The sequence below is a fragment of the Crinia signifera genome, chromosome 5, assembly GCF_055691185.1.
Source record: "Crinia signifera chromosome 5, ASM5569118v1, whole genome shotgun sequence".
NCBI classification, from domain to species: Eukaryota; Metazoa; Chordata; class Amphibia; order Anura; family Myobatrachidae; genus Crinia; species Crinia signifera.
Window position 1 is genome coordinate 28,255,586 of NC_139221.1, and position 19,571 is coordinate 28,275,156.

Genomic DNA, 19,571 nt, shown 5'->3' on the forward strand with positions numbered 1-19,571 from the left:
AATTTGTGAACGTTTGTATATGAGAAATATGGTTAGAATTGTATGAAAGATGCCCTGTATTGCAACTTAGGTGTCCGCGAATCGCGGGAGGGGGGGTCGCGGAGGGTGCCGCGAATTGCAGGAGGGGGGGGTCGCGGGGGGTGCCGCGAATTGCAGGAGGGGGGGTTGTGGGGGGTGCCGCGAATTGCAGGAGGGGGGGTTGTGGGGGGGTGGATGCTGCGAATCGCGGGAGGGGAGGGATTGCAGAGAATCACGGAAGGGGGGTCGCGGGGTGGGTTGCCGCAAATCGCGGGAGGGGGGTTACGGGGGCGGGGGTTGCGGCGAATCATGGTAGGGGGGGTCGCGGGGGGTGTGCCGTGAATCACGGGAGGGGGGGGCACGGGGTGGGGTGCCGAGAATCGCGGGGGGGGGGTGTGTGTGTGTGCCGTGAATCGCGGGAGTGGGGGTTGCGGGGGGGGGGGGTGGGGGGGGGGTGTGACGCGAATCGCCACAAGAAAAAATCAACACAGAAAGGTCAACACATGTAAATGTTGACATAAGTGTGCCACTTCATTGGTGTCCATGTTGACACATGACAATGAATATGAAAACATTCAAAAAATGAAATAAATCTTCAAAAACTCATGTCAACCTTTTTCATTGTCGACCATAGCCGTGTCAGTGTTTTGCATGTGCCATTTAATCCTGGGGCTGCCGCGAATCGCGGGGGGTGCCGCGAATCGCTGGAGAGCGGGGTTCATGGGGGTTCCGGTGGGGGGTTGCCGCGAATTGCGGGAGGGGGGGGGTCGCGGGGGGGGGTGCCGCGAATCGCCGGAGGGGGGGGTTGCGGGGGGTGTGACGCGAATCGCCACAAGAAAAAAATCAACACAGAAAGGTCAACACATGTAAATGTTGACATAAGTGTGGCACTTCATTGGTGTCCATGTCGACACATGAGAATGAATATGAAAATATTCAAAAAATGACAAAAAAACTTCAAAAACTCATGTCAACCTTTTTCATTGTCGACCATAGCCATGTCAGTGTTTTCCATGTGCAATTTAATTCTGGAGCTGCCGCGAATCACGGGGGGGGGTGCCGCGAATTGCGGGAGGGGGGGTCGCGGGGGTGGGTGCCGCGAATCGCGGGAGGGCGGGGTTCACAGGGGTTCCGGTGGGGGGTTGCCGCGAATTGCGGGAGGTGGGGGGTCACGGGGGGTGCTGCGAATCGCGTGAGGGGGGGTTGCGGGGGGGTGTGACGCGAATCACCACAAGAAAAAATCAACACAGAAAGGTCAACACATGTAAATGTTGACATAAGTGTGCCACTTCATTGGTGTCCATGTCGACACATGACAATGAATATGAAAAAAATTAAAAAAATTAAAAATAAATCTTCAAAAACTCATGTCAACCTTTTTCATTGTCGACCATAGCCATGTCAGTGTTTTGCATGTGCCATTTAATCCTGGGGCTGCTGCGAATTGCGGGGGGGGGGGGGTGCCGCGAATCGCGGGAGAAGGGTCGCAGGGGGGTGCTGCCAATCGTGCAAGGGGGGGTCGCGGGGGGGTTCTTTTTGCCGCGAATCGCGGGAGGGAGGTCGCGGGGGGGGGGTGTTTTTTCCGTGAATCGGGGGGGGGGGGTGGTGTCACGGGGGAGGGTTTGCCGCGATTCGCGGGAGGGGGGGGTCGCGGGGTGGTGGTTATGCCGCGAATTGCGGGAGGGGTCGTGGGGGGGTTCTTTTTGCAGCGAATCGCGGGAGGGGGGGTCGCGGGGGTGTTTTTGCTGCGAATCGCGGTAGGGGGGGGGTCGCGGGGGAGCGGGTGTTTTTGCCGCGAATCGCGGGAGGGCGCGTGGGGGGGGGTTTGCCGCAAATAGGCGGGAGGGGGGCGCTCACCTGGTGGCTGTGGAGTAGCAGTGCTGGGCAACATGGGAAGGCAGTGGGTGTCTGGCACTGTCTGTGGGCTCACTGGGCTGGTTCTCTGTCACATACCTCCCAACATGACCCTCTCCAGGAGGGACACAATGCTCTGTTTCTAGACTTCCCCTTAATGTATGATTGCCATCACCTGTTTTAAACAGGTTAATTTCTCAGAAAGGTGTTCAGCACAGATGAAGGCAATCACACATTAAGAGGAAAGTCCAGGAACAGAGCGTTATAGACACAGACACCCACTTTGAGTGACAGATGTAGCCAAATATATAGGAGATGTTGTTACTTTTGCCTGCATTTTATAGAATGTTTATTTTCTTAGTTTTGTTTATTGGAATATTTAACATTATTGTATTATATAATCAGAATTGCTATTTTCCTGGAATAATCTGAAAACAATATATAATACAATGTTAATACAAGTTATGCTGGAAAATGTTTGCACCTAGTTAGAAATTTAGGGCCGATTTCAGAGTTTATCGCAAAAGCCAAATCTTTCTCTAATGGACAAAACCATGCTGCACTGCAGGTGGGGCAGATGTAACATGTGCAGAGAGAGCTAGATTTGGAGGAGTTATTTTGTTTCTGTGCAGGGTAAATACTGTCTGCTTTATTTTTACACTGCATCTTTTTACACTGCAATCTACACACCCCACCCAAATCTCTCTGCCCCACTTGCTTTACACATGGGCCCTTATTCTGGTTGGTGCGGATATATCCGCGTGCGTTCGGGCTGCCGATGTTTCGTGTCTGCGCACGTGCAGAGGCGTCTCTGCGCATGTGCGAGCGGGGCGTACGGCCAAATCCCGCATGATATGTAAACACTCCGAACAGGGGGTGGAGAGGGGCGTGAAGGGCTATTTGTGCTCATTACCATATGCATATGCCCCGCGTTTCATGGGCGTTCCCATGCAAACGCTGGGCGTACGTATGGTAATGCGGCCGTGACGCACGTGTAGGGGGCGGACATATGACATCACCGGATGTCAGCTGCCCGCCCAGATCCCTGCTTTTGCACGGAAAAATGTCCGTGTGGTCTGAGGTTGCGGGAGCTGGTGGAGCACTCGGTCCTGCATTCGATGGTCTGCGATGGGGGAGGTTCCCTTAGATGGAGGAGGCGTATTCCGTGTAAAATACACGTGCGGTCCGTTCGGCCAGCTTCTTACCGCGTATGGACGGAGTTAGCGATCCGTATGGAAGGTGGGGTTTCGCACGCACGGTCCTGGCCGCATAATCGGATCCGGCCGCACCGACCAGAATAAGGCCCATGGTTTTGGCCTTTTGAGAAGGATTTGGCTTTTGCCATCAACTCTAAATCAAGCCCTTAGTTAAAGCTTTAACATCGCACATTTTCAAACATCAAAACATTTACAAACCATTTAATGTAAGGGTGTTGAACTTTAGTCCTCAAGTACGATGGACAGGTCATGTTTTCTGGATTTCTATAATCATGCACAGGTGAGCTATCCCACTTTCTGTCACAGACAAAAATCTTCAAAATGTGACCTGTTGGGAAAACTTAAGGGTTAAGTTTGAGAACCGTCGATTTCTATAAGAATATTACATCCCTGAACAGTGTCGGACTAGCTTGTGACGAGTCCACTGGTAGTGGCCCACAGTGGTCGGGGGTTGGGTACTCTTTCCCTGATGTAGGGGCCCGCTACCCCCTCCCCCATTGCAGTGAGCCAGACAGGGAGAGAGAAAAAGAACTAACTGCCGCTGCAGCAGCTTCTCTCCCCAGCCCAGCACACGCTGCTCAGTGCTGAGCTGGTTCCACGGTGGGTAGTTGGCAGGGTATCATATGCAAGGTATGCATGCTAAACCTTTGCAGTAGTGTATGGGGGCCTTAAGACTAAGAATTTTTGCTGTTATCGTTCTTTCGTTAAACACAGTTTGAGTGCCAACATCTCTGGGAGAGATGTTCAAAATAGCCACTAAAAATGCCAGCGTCCCTCACATTTGTTATATAAATCCAAATAAAAAATGTTGTGTCAAAAAATATTATATTTCCTCTTTAATGTAAACATTACATGTCATTATGATGGCTAAAAAATGTTTGCTTGCCAATTTTCACACCTATTTTGACAAATTCACTTGGCACTCAAAGGGTTAATTAGAGTATCTGTGTCCTTACTGGTTTGGCGAATGCTATAAAGGTATGGAAAACAACACATCCAATAAATATAGGTAGTGCCTACAAGATGCAGTCAGTTTTCTAATACACCGAAAACATACTTATATGCTTCCACACAAGGGATGAATGCACACAAGGTCAAATTGCATTTGGAATTTACTGCATACATTAATCATGTTAACTGAGTGAGAAGAAAATAAATATCACTGTGACTATATTGTTGCAAACAAGAAACCGTATATGCAGACAGTATCAATACTTGTAAAACTTCCCAAATATACAGTATATTGATACTAATGTTATATAGAAATACAGTGGGGCAGATGTATTAAGCCTGGTGAAGAGATAAACTGGAGATAAATTGGAAGGAGATAACACACCAGCCAATCAGATCCCAACTGTCATATTTCAAACACAGCTGATTGGCTGGTGCGTTAACTCTTTGGGGCTCATCTACAGTGAATCATCAGCACCATTTCCCAGCACTTTACCAAGTATACTGTAGTAGCTCTTACTAACTGCTTTGGGGCTCATCTACATTTTGTATATCAGTCATTTTAAAAGATTCCTCTCAGATGTAGCAGTACACACCCACGCTTCTAGGTGCCACGTTCACAATCTCTTTTCACAATTCTCTCCATATAAGGAACTAGACACGCCCCCTCAATGGGGCACGTCGCAAAATTCTACCACTGACTATAATCTTTTTGAATCTAGGGGACGCAGTTTCAGTGTCTGTGTCGAAATTACGGACAAAATAAAGCGAAAAACCCCGTTGACCTTTTCACTGTCGAACATCCCTAATGCCGGCCTAATGCTTGTATCGACCTAATGACCTGTCGACGTAACCCATGTCGACCTTTATTCATGTCGACCTTCATGCATGCTGCCTTTCAGTCATGTCGACCTTCATGTATGTCGATCGACTGGTGTTGACCTATTTACTGTCTATCCAATGATTCCATTCCCCCTGGACACAGCACAGCCACTTGTACGGAGTCCGGAGTCTCTGGACAGCGCAGCCACTTGTATGGAGTCCGGAGTCTCTGGACAGCGCAGCCACTTGCATGGAGTCCGGAGTCTCTGGACAGCACAGCCACTTGCATGGAGTCCGGAGTCTCTGGGCAGCGCAGCCACTTGCATGGAGTCCGGAGTCTCTGGACAGCGCAGCCACTTGCATGGAGTCCGGAGTCTCTGGACAGCGCAGCCACTTGTACGGAGTCCGGAGTCTCTGGACAGCGCAGCCACTTGTATGGAGTCCGGAGTCTCTGGACAGCACCGCCAATTGCATGGAGTCCGGAGTCTCTGGACAGCGCAGCCACTTGTACGGAGTCCGGAGTCTCTGGACAGCACAGCCAATTGCATGGAGTCCGGAGTCTCTGGACAGCACAGCCACTTGTATGGAGTCCAGAGTCTCTGGACAGCGCAGCCACTTGCATGGAGTCTGGAGTCTCTGGACAGCGCAGCCACTTGCATGGAATCCGGAGTCTCTGGACAGCGCAGCCACTTGTATGGAGTCCGGAGTCTCTGGACAGCGCAGCCACTTGCATGGAGTCTGGAGTCTCTGGACAGCGCAGCCACTTGCATGGAATCCGGAGTCTCTGGACAGCGCAGCCACTTGTGCGGAGTCTGGAGTTTCTGGACAGCGCAGCCACTTGCATGGAATCCGGAGTCTCTGGACAGCACCGCCACTTGCATGGAGTCCGGAGTCTCTGGGCAGCACCGCCACTTGCATGGAGTCTGGAGTCTCTGGACAGCACCGCCACTTGCATGGAGTCCGGAGTCTCTGGACAGCACAGCCACTTGTGCAGAGTCTGGAGTCTCTGGACAGCGCAGCCACTTGTGCGGAGTCTGGAGTCTCTGGGCAGCGCAGCCACTTGTGCAGAGTCTGGAGTCTCTGGACAGCACAGCCACTTGTACGGAGTCCGGAGTCTCTGGGCAGCACAGCCACTTGTGCGGAGTCTGGAGTCTCTGGGCAGCGCAGCCACTTGTGCAGAGTCTGGAGTCTCTGGACAGCACAGCCACTTGTGCGGAGTCCGGAGTCTCTGGACAGCGCAGCCACTTGTGCGGAGTCTGGAGTCTCTGGACAGCACCGCCAGTTGCATGGAGTCCGGAGTCTCTGTACAGCGCAGCCACTTGCATGGAGTCCGGAGTCTCTGTACAGCGCAGCCACTTGCATGGAGTCCGGAGTCTCTGGACAGCACAGCCACTTGCATGGAGTCCGGAGTCTCTGGACAGCACAGCCACTTGTATGAACACAGCACAGGCACTTTGTATGGATCCCTGAAGTTCTGGCAGCTTCGGATTCTGCAGCTTCTCACTGGAGAACGGAAACAGCTAAAATATATGAAGGAAAAAAGAAAGAACTTTCTATAAACAGGTGCAGAGATAAACGCTGGAAATGACATCTAAACACATTACTCCCAATTCTCGCCGGGCTGGAGGTAATACAGAAATCCCTTACAAATATTGCAGGCACACGTATCACATTTAAGATGTTCCTACGTGTCGGACAGACCTGAGTTATAATACATCAAGCAGGAAACATGAAAGCGAGAGAACACAGAGATACAATTTCCTGATTTGTGATCATTTAGGAACCAGCTGCGCCCACGGCCCCTCATCTCTCCGGCGGCACATTCAGATAAAGCCCTGAAAAGCTTCAAGTCAACATTTGTAAAAAACAACATAACCTTAATGTTACATCCGCCGCTGCTAACCGCGGCAATCTGCGCCGCGCCATCTACTAACATTAACAGTAATCAGACATAGATCAGGGAGGTCTGCTCTGTATTGTAGGGGGCAAGGCGCAAAGGCGGAGAGGTTGTAAGAAGCTTATTATAGAGTTCTATGAAATACTGGGAGCCAAAGTGAACGTAGGAGGAAATTTACTAAGATGGGACTTCTATTTCAGATGGGATGTTGCTATGGGCAATGCAGGGTGTGCTCAACCCCATTGCATCGCATAGACATGTACACTGGGGGTGTTTTGCTAAATCGCAACGCACGCAAAATCGTATGCGATTTTTCGTGTGATGCGTTCAGCGGTGAGGATGCAGTGAATAAATTAACTAGTGAGATCGCATCGGATCGCATATGATGCAATGCAATTTTGCTATGGTGCCGTAGGTATGAAAATTGGGCACCCTGTAAATACACAAGTACCAAAATATGAGCTAAATGTATAAGCACATAAACATAATGCTAACATAGGTGCAAGACAGCCATGTGTTACTATAATAATGTATGATGATAGCCATAATATTATGAATTATAACACAATAAGATCAGCATATGATGTTAAAACCAGTAAATACAGATGTCCAATATAATAGAAGCACAGTAACTTCCTAGCCCAAAAATAGATCAAAATATCGTTATTACTGTGGAAGCATACAGGGGATCAATGGATTAAACCTAGATTTTCATTCAGCCCACGTGGAGAAAGGGTACCCAACTTGAACATCCATTCAGCTTCCAATCTTAACAGCTTTGCCCCTCTGTCACCTCCTCTAAGAGAAGGCGGGATTCAGTCAATCATTCTGTATCGTATTGTATTTAGTGGATGAGCTTCTGTGAGAAAATGTCTGGGAACAGGCTGGTCACTTTTTTTAGCAGAAAGTGCCAGCCTGATAGCTGACCGGTAAGCAGTCATGCGCTCACGAAAAAGTCCGTTCCGGTTTACCTATATATGATTTGCTGCATGGGCAAATGAATTGGTAAATGAAAATTCTGCAGGTGAGATGATGATTAATATATAAAGTTTTTCCTGTGTTAGGTTCTAGAAATTTATCCCCTTAAGAACTGGCATGTGATACATCCATATCTTAAACAACCATTCACTGAAGGTGGAAAAAAATGAGAAGTGCGTTCATTAAGGTCCATAATGTCCATTTTGACCAAAATGTCACAAAGATTTCTTCCTCGTTTGTAGCAGGACATAAGCTTTGTATCTTGTAGTTGTTGATCTGAATCTGCTTGAATAATGGGCCATTGTTGTTTAGCTATTGAATTGATCCCTTTACTAGCAGGGTTATAGACACTCACCCAGGGTATAAAAGGAGTAGTGACATTTTTATCCTTTGGTTGGAGCAGCTTGATACGCTCCATGGTAATGGCTTTGTTCTTTGCTTGTACCAACATGTCATATCTATATCCTCTGTCCAGAAATTTGGTAAACATACTGTCAATTTCTACTTCAGATAGCTTGTGATCAGAGGTAATACGAATGATACGTATATACTGTGAGTGGGGTAGTCCCATGACTAGCGACCTCGGGTGGAAGCTAGTGAAATGTAATGCATTATTGCCATCTGTCGGTTTGGAATAGATGGAAGTGACCAACTTGACAGATTCAATAGAAATAAGAACATCCACAAAATGTGGTTGTTTTTCGACTCAGTTCATAACTTAATTTAACAGGATGATTCATGCTGTTGTGATTCTCTATAATGGATTTTAAGGATTCCTCACTGTCTGTCCACAAGAGAAGCAAATCGTCTATGTAACGACAAAAAAAATAAAATCTTGCTCATAATTTCAGGTCTATTGAAAAAGATGGATTCCTCAACCTCAAACATAAAAATGTTTGAATACGACGGGGCCACCGAGGACCCCATTGCGCATCCCTGCACTGTAGGTAATACTTACCATCGTATAAAAAATTGGTTTTAGTTAAGATCATGCGTAACAATTCGATTACAAATGAGACATTAGGGCCCAGATAAAGCGGGTGGGATTGAAGAAACCTGTGCATAGTTGACAAGCCTAGGTCATGTGGAATGAACGTATAGAGGCTTTGTACATCTATGCTACACAAAATGACAATAGATAGTAATCGTGGTAATTGGTTCAATTTGTTCAAAAGTGTCAAGGTATCTAACAGAAATCAGTCATGCGCTTTTATGCAAGGTTGCATCAATGAATCCAGGTGTAATGCTGCTGGCTAAAATAGAGAGTTGCGAGCCAATATAATAGGCCACCTTGGTGGTTTTTCCAACGATTTGTGAATCTTTGCTGTGGTATATGGGACAGGGACCACCGGGTATTTGGGAATTAGCACATCTCTATTGGCAGAATTGATGACAGAGTCCAGAACCGCTTTATCAAGATAAGTAGTAACAACTTTTTGAAAGTCCTTAGTAGGATCTTTGGTTAATCGTAGGTATGTATTACTGTCTTGTAGTTGTGATTCCACTTCAATTTTATAGTCCTCTGTATTCATAATCACAAGGGCTCCGCCCTTGTTAGCCAGTCGAAAGATAAGGCTTTTATCCACTGCCAAACTTTTAAGGGCTTGATGTTCTGCTACAGATAAGATTTTTTGGACTGGAGGTAGTGCTTCAATATATTGGTCAGATTGTACATACAACATGGTTGTATGGATAGAGGCATTGTAGGATGTCAGCTCCAACATGGACTAAAATGATCTAAGCTGTGTGTGCACTTCCGATGTAAAATAATTAGTTGCTGGATTTTTTACAAAAAAATTCTTTAAATTTGAGTTGCCTATTTAATCTGAATTTTTAAATCTGCCAAGTGAGTGGATCTTGCCGATAAGTCGAGAGAAAGGAAAGTCCTTTTGAAAGCACTTGAGTTTCTGCGGTGGTCAAAATGTGATGTGATAAATTACTATTTATCAGTAATACACTATTACATTTGCCGTGTATTTGGAGGTCTTACGACATGCTTGCCCCTTTTACACTGGTCACCCTTGCGCATGTAGGTGTGATGCCTTCTCCTGCTTGTCATCGGTGTGTAGTAGCCCCTAAAGGGTTTTATCCACTTGTAGAGGAATACGGTTGTTCAGCCTCACTTGCAGTGGATGTGCAATCATTTGATGATTCAAAATCTCGTGATTTTTTGTATCTTCTGCGAAAAAACGGAGCACAACGTTCTGATCGGCCTGGATTTTCTGTCCACCGATATACATTATCATTTTCATAGTCGGTGTCCACCTTAGCTCTCTTGTCAGCTTTAAATTTTATCAGATCTTTTATATAGATCTGTGTTTGATTATTAAGTTTTTCATACCAGTCTGTTGATGAATCTGCCTCTAGTATGGATTTATGGGTATTTTCAAAGTATTAAATTTTTTCTTTAAGATGTTGCATTTCTTTAGAGGACTGTTCAATGATGAGTAATATCAGGTCCATTTAACACTTGTTAAGTATCCCAACCCACTTGCGACAAAATGTCGGATCATTACGTCCAATTGTTAGTGAATTACGGATTCGTAGTCATCTAGGGATTTTTTTCGCTCTATAGTAGTCTCTTAGGGAGATACAATGAAAATGATAGTCAGTTTCCTTCCTCTTTAAGCGTAATAATTCACGATATGAATCCTAGTTACTAGCAGCTTCTACTTGATCATGTGGTGTGTCTTCAAAAAGAATTTAATCTGCCTCAGCCTTGGAGTATCTATGTAGTTCTCCCAATGCATATGCAGTGAATGGGAAAGCACTAGATTACAGTTGTGTAGCATTTTCATACATTGTTAGTATAGCTTTAAATAGCGCACTTCCAGAGTATAGTAGACCAGCTAGGAAAATAGTCTCAATATGACAGAGCACTTACAATGGTTAGCAATGTGAATCACACCACCTTCTGTGGAAAAACACTCCATAATCACTGTAACACAATCCTTGGGACTGTGCAATAAACTGTATAAGAATGTCCACGGGTAGATATAGTACAATAAGATATATATCAAAGATATGAACCAATTACCACCATTACCATCTAATGTCATTTTGTGTAGCATAGATGTACAAAGCCTTTATACCAGGGCTGGGCAACAGTGACCCTCCAGCTGTTGATGAACTACACATCCCAGGATGCTTTGCATTAGTTTTGCTATGTGGCCATGCTGAAACTGATGCAAGGCATGCTGGGATGTGTAGTTCATCAACATCTGGAGGGCCGCTATTGCCCAGCCCTGCTTTATACGGTCATTCCACATGACCTAGGCTTGTCATCTATGCACAGTTTTCTTCAATCTCACCCGCTTTATCTGAGTCCTAATGTCTCATTTGTAATAGAATTGTTATGCATGATCTTAACTAAAAACTATTTTTTATACGATGGTAAGTATTAACTACAGCGCAGGGGATGCGCAGTGGGGTCCTCAGTGGCCCTGTTGTTTTCAAATATTTTTATGTTTGAGGTTGAGGAATCCATCTTTTTCAATAGACCTGAAATTATGATCAAGAATTTATTTTTTTGTCGTTACATAGACGATTTGCTTCTCTTGTGGACAGACAGTGTGGAATCCTTAAAATCCATTATAGAGAATCACAACAGCATGAATCATCCTGTTAAATTAATTTATGAACTGAGTCGAGAAAATCTACATTATCTGGATGTTCTTATTTCTATTGAATCTGGCACGTTGGTCACTTCCATCTATTCCAAACCGACAGATGGCAATAATGCATTACATTTCACTAGCTTCCACCTGAGGTCGCTAGTCATGGGACTACCCTACTCACAGTATATACGTATCATTCGTATTACCTCTGATCACAAGCTAGCTGAAGTAGAAATTGACAGTATGTTTACCAAATTTCTGGACAGAGGATATAGATATGACATTTTGGTACAAGCAAAGAACAAAGCCCTTACCATGGAGCGTATCAAGCTGCTCCAACCAAAGGATAAAAATGTCACTACTCCTTTTATACCCTGGGTGAGTGTCTATAACCCTGCTAGTAAAGGGATCAATTCAATAGCTAAACAACAATGGCCCATTATTCAAGCAGATTCAGATCTACAACTACAAGATACAAAGCTTATGTCCTGCTGCAAACGAGGAAGAAATCTTCGTGACATTTTGGTCAAAATGGACATTATGGACCTTTATGAACGCACTTCTCTTTTTTTTTCCACCTCCAGGGAATGGTTGTTTTAGATGCGGATGTACCACATGCCAGTTCTTAATTGCAGGGGATAGATTTCTACAACCCAACACAGGAAAAACGTTATATATTAATCATCATCTCACCTGCAAGTCTAGATTTATCAGGTGAACCGGAACGTACTTTTTCGTGAGCGCATGACTGCTTACCGGTCAGCTATCAGGCTGGCACTTTCTGCTAAAAAAGTGACCAGCCTGTTCCCAGACATTTTCTCACAGAAAAACATTACGATACAGAATCATTGACTGAATCCCGCCTTCTCTTAGAGGAGGTGACAGAGGGGCAAAGCTGTTAAGATTGGAAGCAGAATGGATTTACAAGTTGGGTGCCCTTTCTCAATGTGGGCTGAATGAAAATCTAGGTTTAATCCATTGATCCCCTGTATGCTTCCACAGTAATAACGATATTTTGATCTATTTTTGGGCTAGGAAGTTGCTGTGCTTCTATTATAATAGACATCTGTATTTACTGGTCTTAACATCATATGCTGATCTTTTTGTGTTATAATTCATAATATTATTCATAATATTATGGCTATAATCATAAATTATTATAGTAACACATGGCTGTCTAGCACCTATGCTAGCATTATGTTTATATGCTTATACGTTTAGCTCATATATTTCTATGTCTAGCTCATATTAATGTGCAAATGACGAGTACCATGCCGCTTTAATAAGAGATTCAGCTTGATGTCACACCTGCACGGTATATACGTTTTTCTTTTGACAGTTGTTTATTATGGTTACTATGGTGATGCGAGGCCGGATGACGTCATCGGCGTAGTGTCGATATATATATATTTCCATATATATATATATATGAACATACACACTGTTCAATACAGTTGCCTCCCCATCTCATGCTGAAAGATCCTGCTTATACATTAGACCTCTACCCGCTCCCCCCATGGTGCCGAGTACAGAACACCTGCAATGGAGACACTATCCTCCATGTCCCTAGTGTTCCCCATCTCCACACCCTTTTCACCTTCACATTGCACTGCCCTGCACTATACAGCAGAGGTATCCAGAATTAACATTCTGGCAGGCACGGTACATCGCACATAGTCTCAGACGCTGTGTGAGCTGTGTCTCTATCACAGCGCTGACACAGTACACCGCGCATTGTAGCTATTGACAGCACACGTCACAGGGGATTCCCTGATGACGCGCCTCCCAGCCGCAGATGAGGCGGCTCTACACAGGCACGCTCCGGCACCTCCGTGAGTGGTGCTGAGTGACAGCTCCCGGCTTGACGCCCGCAGGGAGTGTTTGGCGCGTTTTTTATCATGTTTGATTGGTTTATGGTACTATTTAAACACTGTCTGTCATAGCTGCACTGGACCCCTGTTGAAGACTGGTTGGAATCCGGTCGAAACGGCTGTTGGGTCAGCCACTGTACTGTACACTTGTATGAACATGCTGTAACTTTTTCAATACACTTTTTTTGCTTCTAACTATGAGTGCTGGTCTGTTCCTGTCCTACACACCTAGGCTGGGTAAGTGGTATTTTTATATATATATATATATATATGTAGAAAAAAGAAGAATGAAGCGCACCAATCAGCAATAAATTTAACAAATTTTACTTATATAACTGCTGACATACATAGGGTTAAGAATAGAAGGCTTGCCGTGTGGACAGGGCTATACAGCCGGACCCAGCGTCGATGGAAAACCGTGAGCAGTGATCAGTTGCAGACGGGGCTTCAGGACTGGAGCAGACAGCCAGGGAACTTCCACAGGTACAGCACGGACCAGACCAGGACGTCACCACGTCGGGAACAGGTAACCACGCCCCTTAGGGCCCCGTCTGCAACTGATCACTGCTCACGGTTTTCCATCGACGCTGGGTCCGGCTGTATAGCCCTGTCCACACGGCAAGCCTTCTATTCTTAACCCTATGTATGTCAGCAGTTATATAAGTAAAATTTGTTAAATTTATTGCTGATTGGTGCGCTTCATTCTTCTTTTTTCTACAAGCATACCCGTATTGGATTCGTGGTTGGATCCTTGTTCTGGAGCTGCACACATTATGGGACATTCGGATCACTCCTGACATATAGACTGTTGGACTTTTTGCGCTGGGTATACTTTCTCCCATATATATATATATAAACGTTGTCTAGGCTCCGGCACTCCCGCTGCCCGCCCCCCTTGGGGGTATCGTGCTCCCGTGCCTTCCTGGGGACCGCGGTCCTGATATACACCAGACAAACAAATGAGTTGGCACTTGGAGACTTAGTTGCAAAGGTTGAAACCGTGTATTTCAAATTACAGCGTGCATCTACGTTTCGGGGAACGCACTCCCCGTCATCAGGATACATACAATATAAACAGTGAGACTTATATAGTGTGTCTTACCACACGTGCAGGGCATCAGGTCCAGAGCCTCGCCGCCCGTGGCCCCGTCGCGTCTGTGACCGGCGTTGGCCTTCCACTTCCGGTTCAGCTGACGTCGGCGCGCCCGGCGGCGTTGCCTTGGCAACCCTGAAACAACAACAGCGGACAAAGTGAAAAACAGTGCAAAAAACCATATCATACAGTTATAAGATCCCCTGAAAAATAGAACAAGGGAAATAAAGTGCATTGTGCATGTAAACATCTTGTTGCTGTACCAAGATAAAAAAGCAAGTGTTGGGGCTGGACAAACATGAATCGGTATAACAATAACATATTAAAAACAGACATATTAAAAACCAGGACTGACCCCTCAAAAACAGATGGATTTCTATCTATGTGGGTCCCCCTCTCAATCTGGGAAATATTTTAATGGACCAGACCCACGCTGTACTCTCTGACTGAATATGATGTGTATCTAGGTGGTTAACTGGCATAGGTCAGACCACTACCTACACTTTAACTGATGTGCGTTATATGAAATTAATCAAACCTAGAGACTCGTTTAACCCTTTGGGACGTAAGGAATCTAGGCGAAATATCCACCTGGATTCAGCTTGCAGCAATTTTTTTGCCCTGTCACCCCCTCTAATCGATTTGGGGATGTGATCAATGATTTTGTGCTTCAATGTGGCCATAGTGTGTTTGGCTTCGGCAAAATGCCTGGCCACGGGTTGGTCTCCTGTCCCTGTTAGTAAAGCTGTGCGGATTGCTAGGCGATGTTGTGCCATACGAATTTTGAATGGGCATTCCGTTTTGCCTACATAATACAGTCCGCAGGGACAGATGATGACATAAACAATGAACTTGGAGCTACATGTAAAGGGCCAGTTGATGGTATATTTTCTGCCCGAGTGGGGATGACTGATGTAATTTCCCACTGCCATGTAATTACATGTAGTGCACCCCAAGCACTTGAAGCACCCGTTTTTACGGATCAAAAAATTCTTTTTTGGAACTATTGTTTGTTCAGTGCTGTTGACCTTTGGTAAACGGCCGCTAATACGAATTAGTGTAGGCAGTCTGCATGGATCAGTCAGATCTGTGCAGGCTGCAAGGTGTAAAAAAAATAGAAAATTAAGTAAATAAAAAAAAATTTATCCTCCCCACAGCTGTAACCAGCACCAGGCTGAAAGAGCCGGGGTCGGTAATTAAAAATCAGGGAACCCGACAAATAGGGGTTCCCTGATTTTTAACAACCAGCTCCAGGTCCGGGGCTGGTTCCCAAAATACGAGGGACAAAATTACTAGGGGTCCCCCGTATTTTTAGAACCAGCCCCAGGCCAAACCAGCCAGCAGGGTAATGTCACAGCCGGGGGACACTTATTATATAAGGTCCCGCGGCCAAAACATCACCCTACTGACCAGTCAGCCTGGCCAGGGGCCCTGGGGGAGTGGGGACCCCCCCAATAAAGGGGTCCCCCCTCCAGGACTTACCTGACCAGGTTGAAGCCTGGTGCTGTCCCCGGTGACCCTGGGCTGTGGTCACCGGGCTGATAGTGGTGTAAAAAAAAAGATGAATAAACTATTGTTTTAAACTGTGGAACTATGAGTCCCAGCAAGCCTCCCCTGCAAGCTGGGACTTGGAGAACCACAAGTCCCAGCCTGCGGGGCATTAAAGGGCCCGCTGGGTCTTTTAGTTCCACAGTAAAAAAAATAGGGTACTTATGTAGTAACTGGGCTGCCGATTTTGAAATCGGCTCCATCGCATCGCATCGCACCCGACCAAATCGCATGCGATGCGATGCGATGCGATGGACCCGATTTTTCCATAGGATTCAATGTTAAAATGGACTGAGTCCATTTTAACATGGAATTCAATGGGAAAAAGGGGTCCTTTTCATACCCCTACTATCCAAGTGGGCATGGAGTTGGATATAAACCTGTGGCGAGCGTAGCGAGCCACCGAGCCCGAAGCGTGGCGAGCGTAGCGAGCCCCGCGAGGGGACACAGAATACCGTCCCCTCGCGGGGCTCGCTTCGCTCGCCACGCTTCGGGCTCACTGGCTCGCTACGCTCGCCACAGGTTTATATCCAACTCCATGCCCACTTGGATAGTAGGGGTATGAAAAGGACCCCTTTTTCCCATTGAATTTCATGTTAAAATGGACTCAGTCCATTTTAACATTGAATCCTATGGAAAAATCGGGTCATCGCATCGCATCGCATCTGATTGTATGCCTTAACTTAAGGCATACAATCAAAAAATCGGCAGCCCAGATACTACATAAGTACCAAAAATAGTTAAATAAACACACACTGACACCTGAAAAATAAAAGTTTAATGCATCCATTACACACACACTGATACTTACCTATCTTGATCCCGTAGGTAGCCCTCTGTCCTGGTGTCCGGTGTCCTGTGTCGTCCTTCAGGTCCATGTCGGCGCTCCGTGTCGTCCTCCAGGTCCATGGCGGTGTCCGGGTCCGAAGAAATCCATGTTGGAGCTGTGGAAGGAAATCCTACTCACCTGGTCCTGTGCTGAAGATGTCTTCTCTTGGTCCGATGTAGTCCAGGTAATCTTCAAGCTGTCGCCGGTCCCCGCACTGGGGAAATCATTCTGAGGAGAGGCGCCGAGTATGAAATATCTCTGCATCTCTCCTCAGTGCGATGCGGACAGTGCGGGGACCGGCGACAGCTTGAAGATTACCTGGACTACGGCAATATATACCGAGTGGAAAAAGAGACTTTTAATAAACGTTTGAAAATTCATGGACTTTATTTACTTTTAGAAAGTTTAAGGATTACTTGAAGGCTTGTTTGACCTAATCCATAAGGTCACCTTAAAGGGCGCCATCTTACAATTGTTTCCTATATATATATATATAGATATATATATATATACATATATATATATATATATATATCTATATATATATATATATATATATATATATATATATATATATATATATATATATATATATATATATATATAGTAAGCCCACTCAAAGATAATGCTTTGAAAGCTAGTCTTCTACCTTGTACAAACATGCACAAACACTTGTCTCTGTGTTTGTGCATGTGTGAGAGAGAAAGAGATGTAGGGTGAAATGTAATAGGATGAGAGATTTGGAAATTAAAAGATATGGTAAGAAATCTCCAGGGTTTTTTTTAAAGCGGTAATGATTTAAACTGCAAATTCAAACTGGTTTTAAATTCCACTTTAAAAAAAAAAAAAAACTCTAACATTTTGAATCTCTCACCCTATTACATTTCACCCGTAGTTTCACTTGCTGCCAACAGATGGCAATGTTTCGGAGACACAGACACTAGTGACTAGACATATATATATATAGATAGAAATATCATGTATATATGTCTAGTGTCTGTGTCTCTCTCTTTCTATATATAATGTATATTTCAAATAATTACATCACATTTCTTGCCCTTGAAGTGTATGGGGAACCACATTACATGAAGAGCTGATTTAGATAACGTCTCACTGATTCTCAGGCCAGTATCATTCTGCTCGGTGAAAGGAATAATTAAGGATTACTTGCAAATATATATTCATTACCATATTGATTGCAATCCACCCAATAATAATTACATCAAAATTACATTGTAATGCAAATAAATAGGTGTCAAACAAGTGAAGCATTAGCATAGAGCATATAAACATCCGGGACAGGCTGTTATATAATCACATTATGTTTCCCAGTTAAGGAAATCAGGTGGTAAATAGGACCTGTCATCTTTCTGAACTATTGGGAAATGTAATAACTACCTGTTGTCCCTGATGCTGACTGGGCTCCCTCCCCTCTTGTCTCTCTCTAGGCGGTATTCAATGTGAATACCGGCGAGGTGCAGCGAATCCTGTTTAGGATACGCTGCACATTTGCCACGTTCCGGAGCCTCGCTGGCACCGGTATTCAACGAGTCAGGGGCTCGCTGCCCCTGACCGGCGAATATGAGCTCCTGCGGCGAACGCCGCAGGGAGCCTGAGGACGGTGGCAGGCAGGGAGATGGAAGTCTCTCTGCCTGCCCCAGAGCGTATGTGGGGGGGAGGTGGGCACCCCGGGTGCCTGGCAGCACAGGCTGCCCCCCGGGGGTGCCAGCAGGGGACCGGGTATATTCACTACACCCGATCGTGCATATGCAACGATCGGGTGCAGTGAATATATGAATATCTAATGAGCGGCTTGGCTCCGGCGCCCCCTGCTGGCTGCTGTGTAAAAAAAATATATATATTTTTTTTTTAAATTAAATATATATTCATGTGCTTACAGCACATGAATAAAAATAGCATGCCCCTCCTCAGAATAAAATTCCTGATTTTTTTACACCAAATGTAAAAAAAAAAACTTTATTTTAAAAGTTCACATTCCACTTCTCCATAAAAAGATAGCGATTGCTACTCGGTGAATCATGCCGAAAAAAACCTTCAAATGTATTCGCCATCTGGTCATTGAATAGGGTGATTCACTGTTTTAGTCAAAAATTCGCCAAATAGCACAAATTCGCCATAAAAACCTGGCGAATCAGGCTCATTGAATACCGCCCACTGTCTTTCTGTAGGTCTTCAGTGATTGCCCCCCTTTTTATCCTACTCTCGCACCGCCTCTTACTCAACCTTTCTCTTCCCCATTTCTGTGTCTCTTTAATCCACTGTTTCTCTCTCTCAGGGCGGGCTCTGCCATAAGACCAAACTCTGGGAGGCGCAGCTGAGTCTCGTACCAAACTAAGTCTGTCTATGAAGAAGACATCCCTGTTGTACTTAATGCAGGTGGTAGCTGTGGAACTTATAAGATGTCACCTCCATGCTTTCACTTTAGGGTCTGGAAAGTGGGTATTGGTGGCAGTGGGGACTGTGGGGGGGGGGGGGGGGGGGGGCAGTAGGTTGAAGTTATGCCTAGGGTGCCGAGCAGCCTTACACCGGCCCTGCTGCCTCTGACGTGGGTCATAGAGTCGACATTATGAAGGACGACATACATTAGGTTGACCACTAAAATTCAACAGGGCCAGGGCCGGAGCTAGGCACCGGAGCGCCCCAGGCAGGGAGAGGGGGGCGCCCCGGTACTCAATCACTTACCCGTGCGATGCTGGCCGCCGCGACACTCCCCAGGGAGCGGGGGGGCTTGCCGGGTCCAGCGATGCGGCGAGCAGCGCCGTGACGTTCCGGAGGGGGGGCGCTTGCCGTGCAATGCGGCGCTAGCCTCCGCAACGCTCCCCAGGGAGGGGAGGGGGGCTTACTGGGTCCGGTGC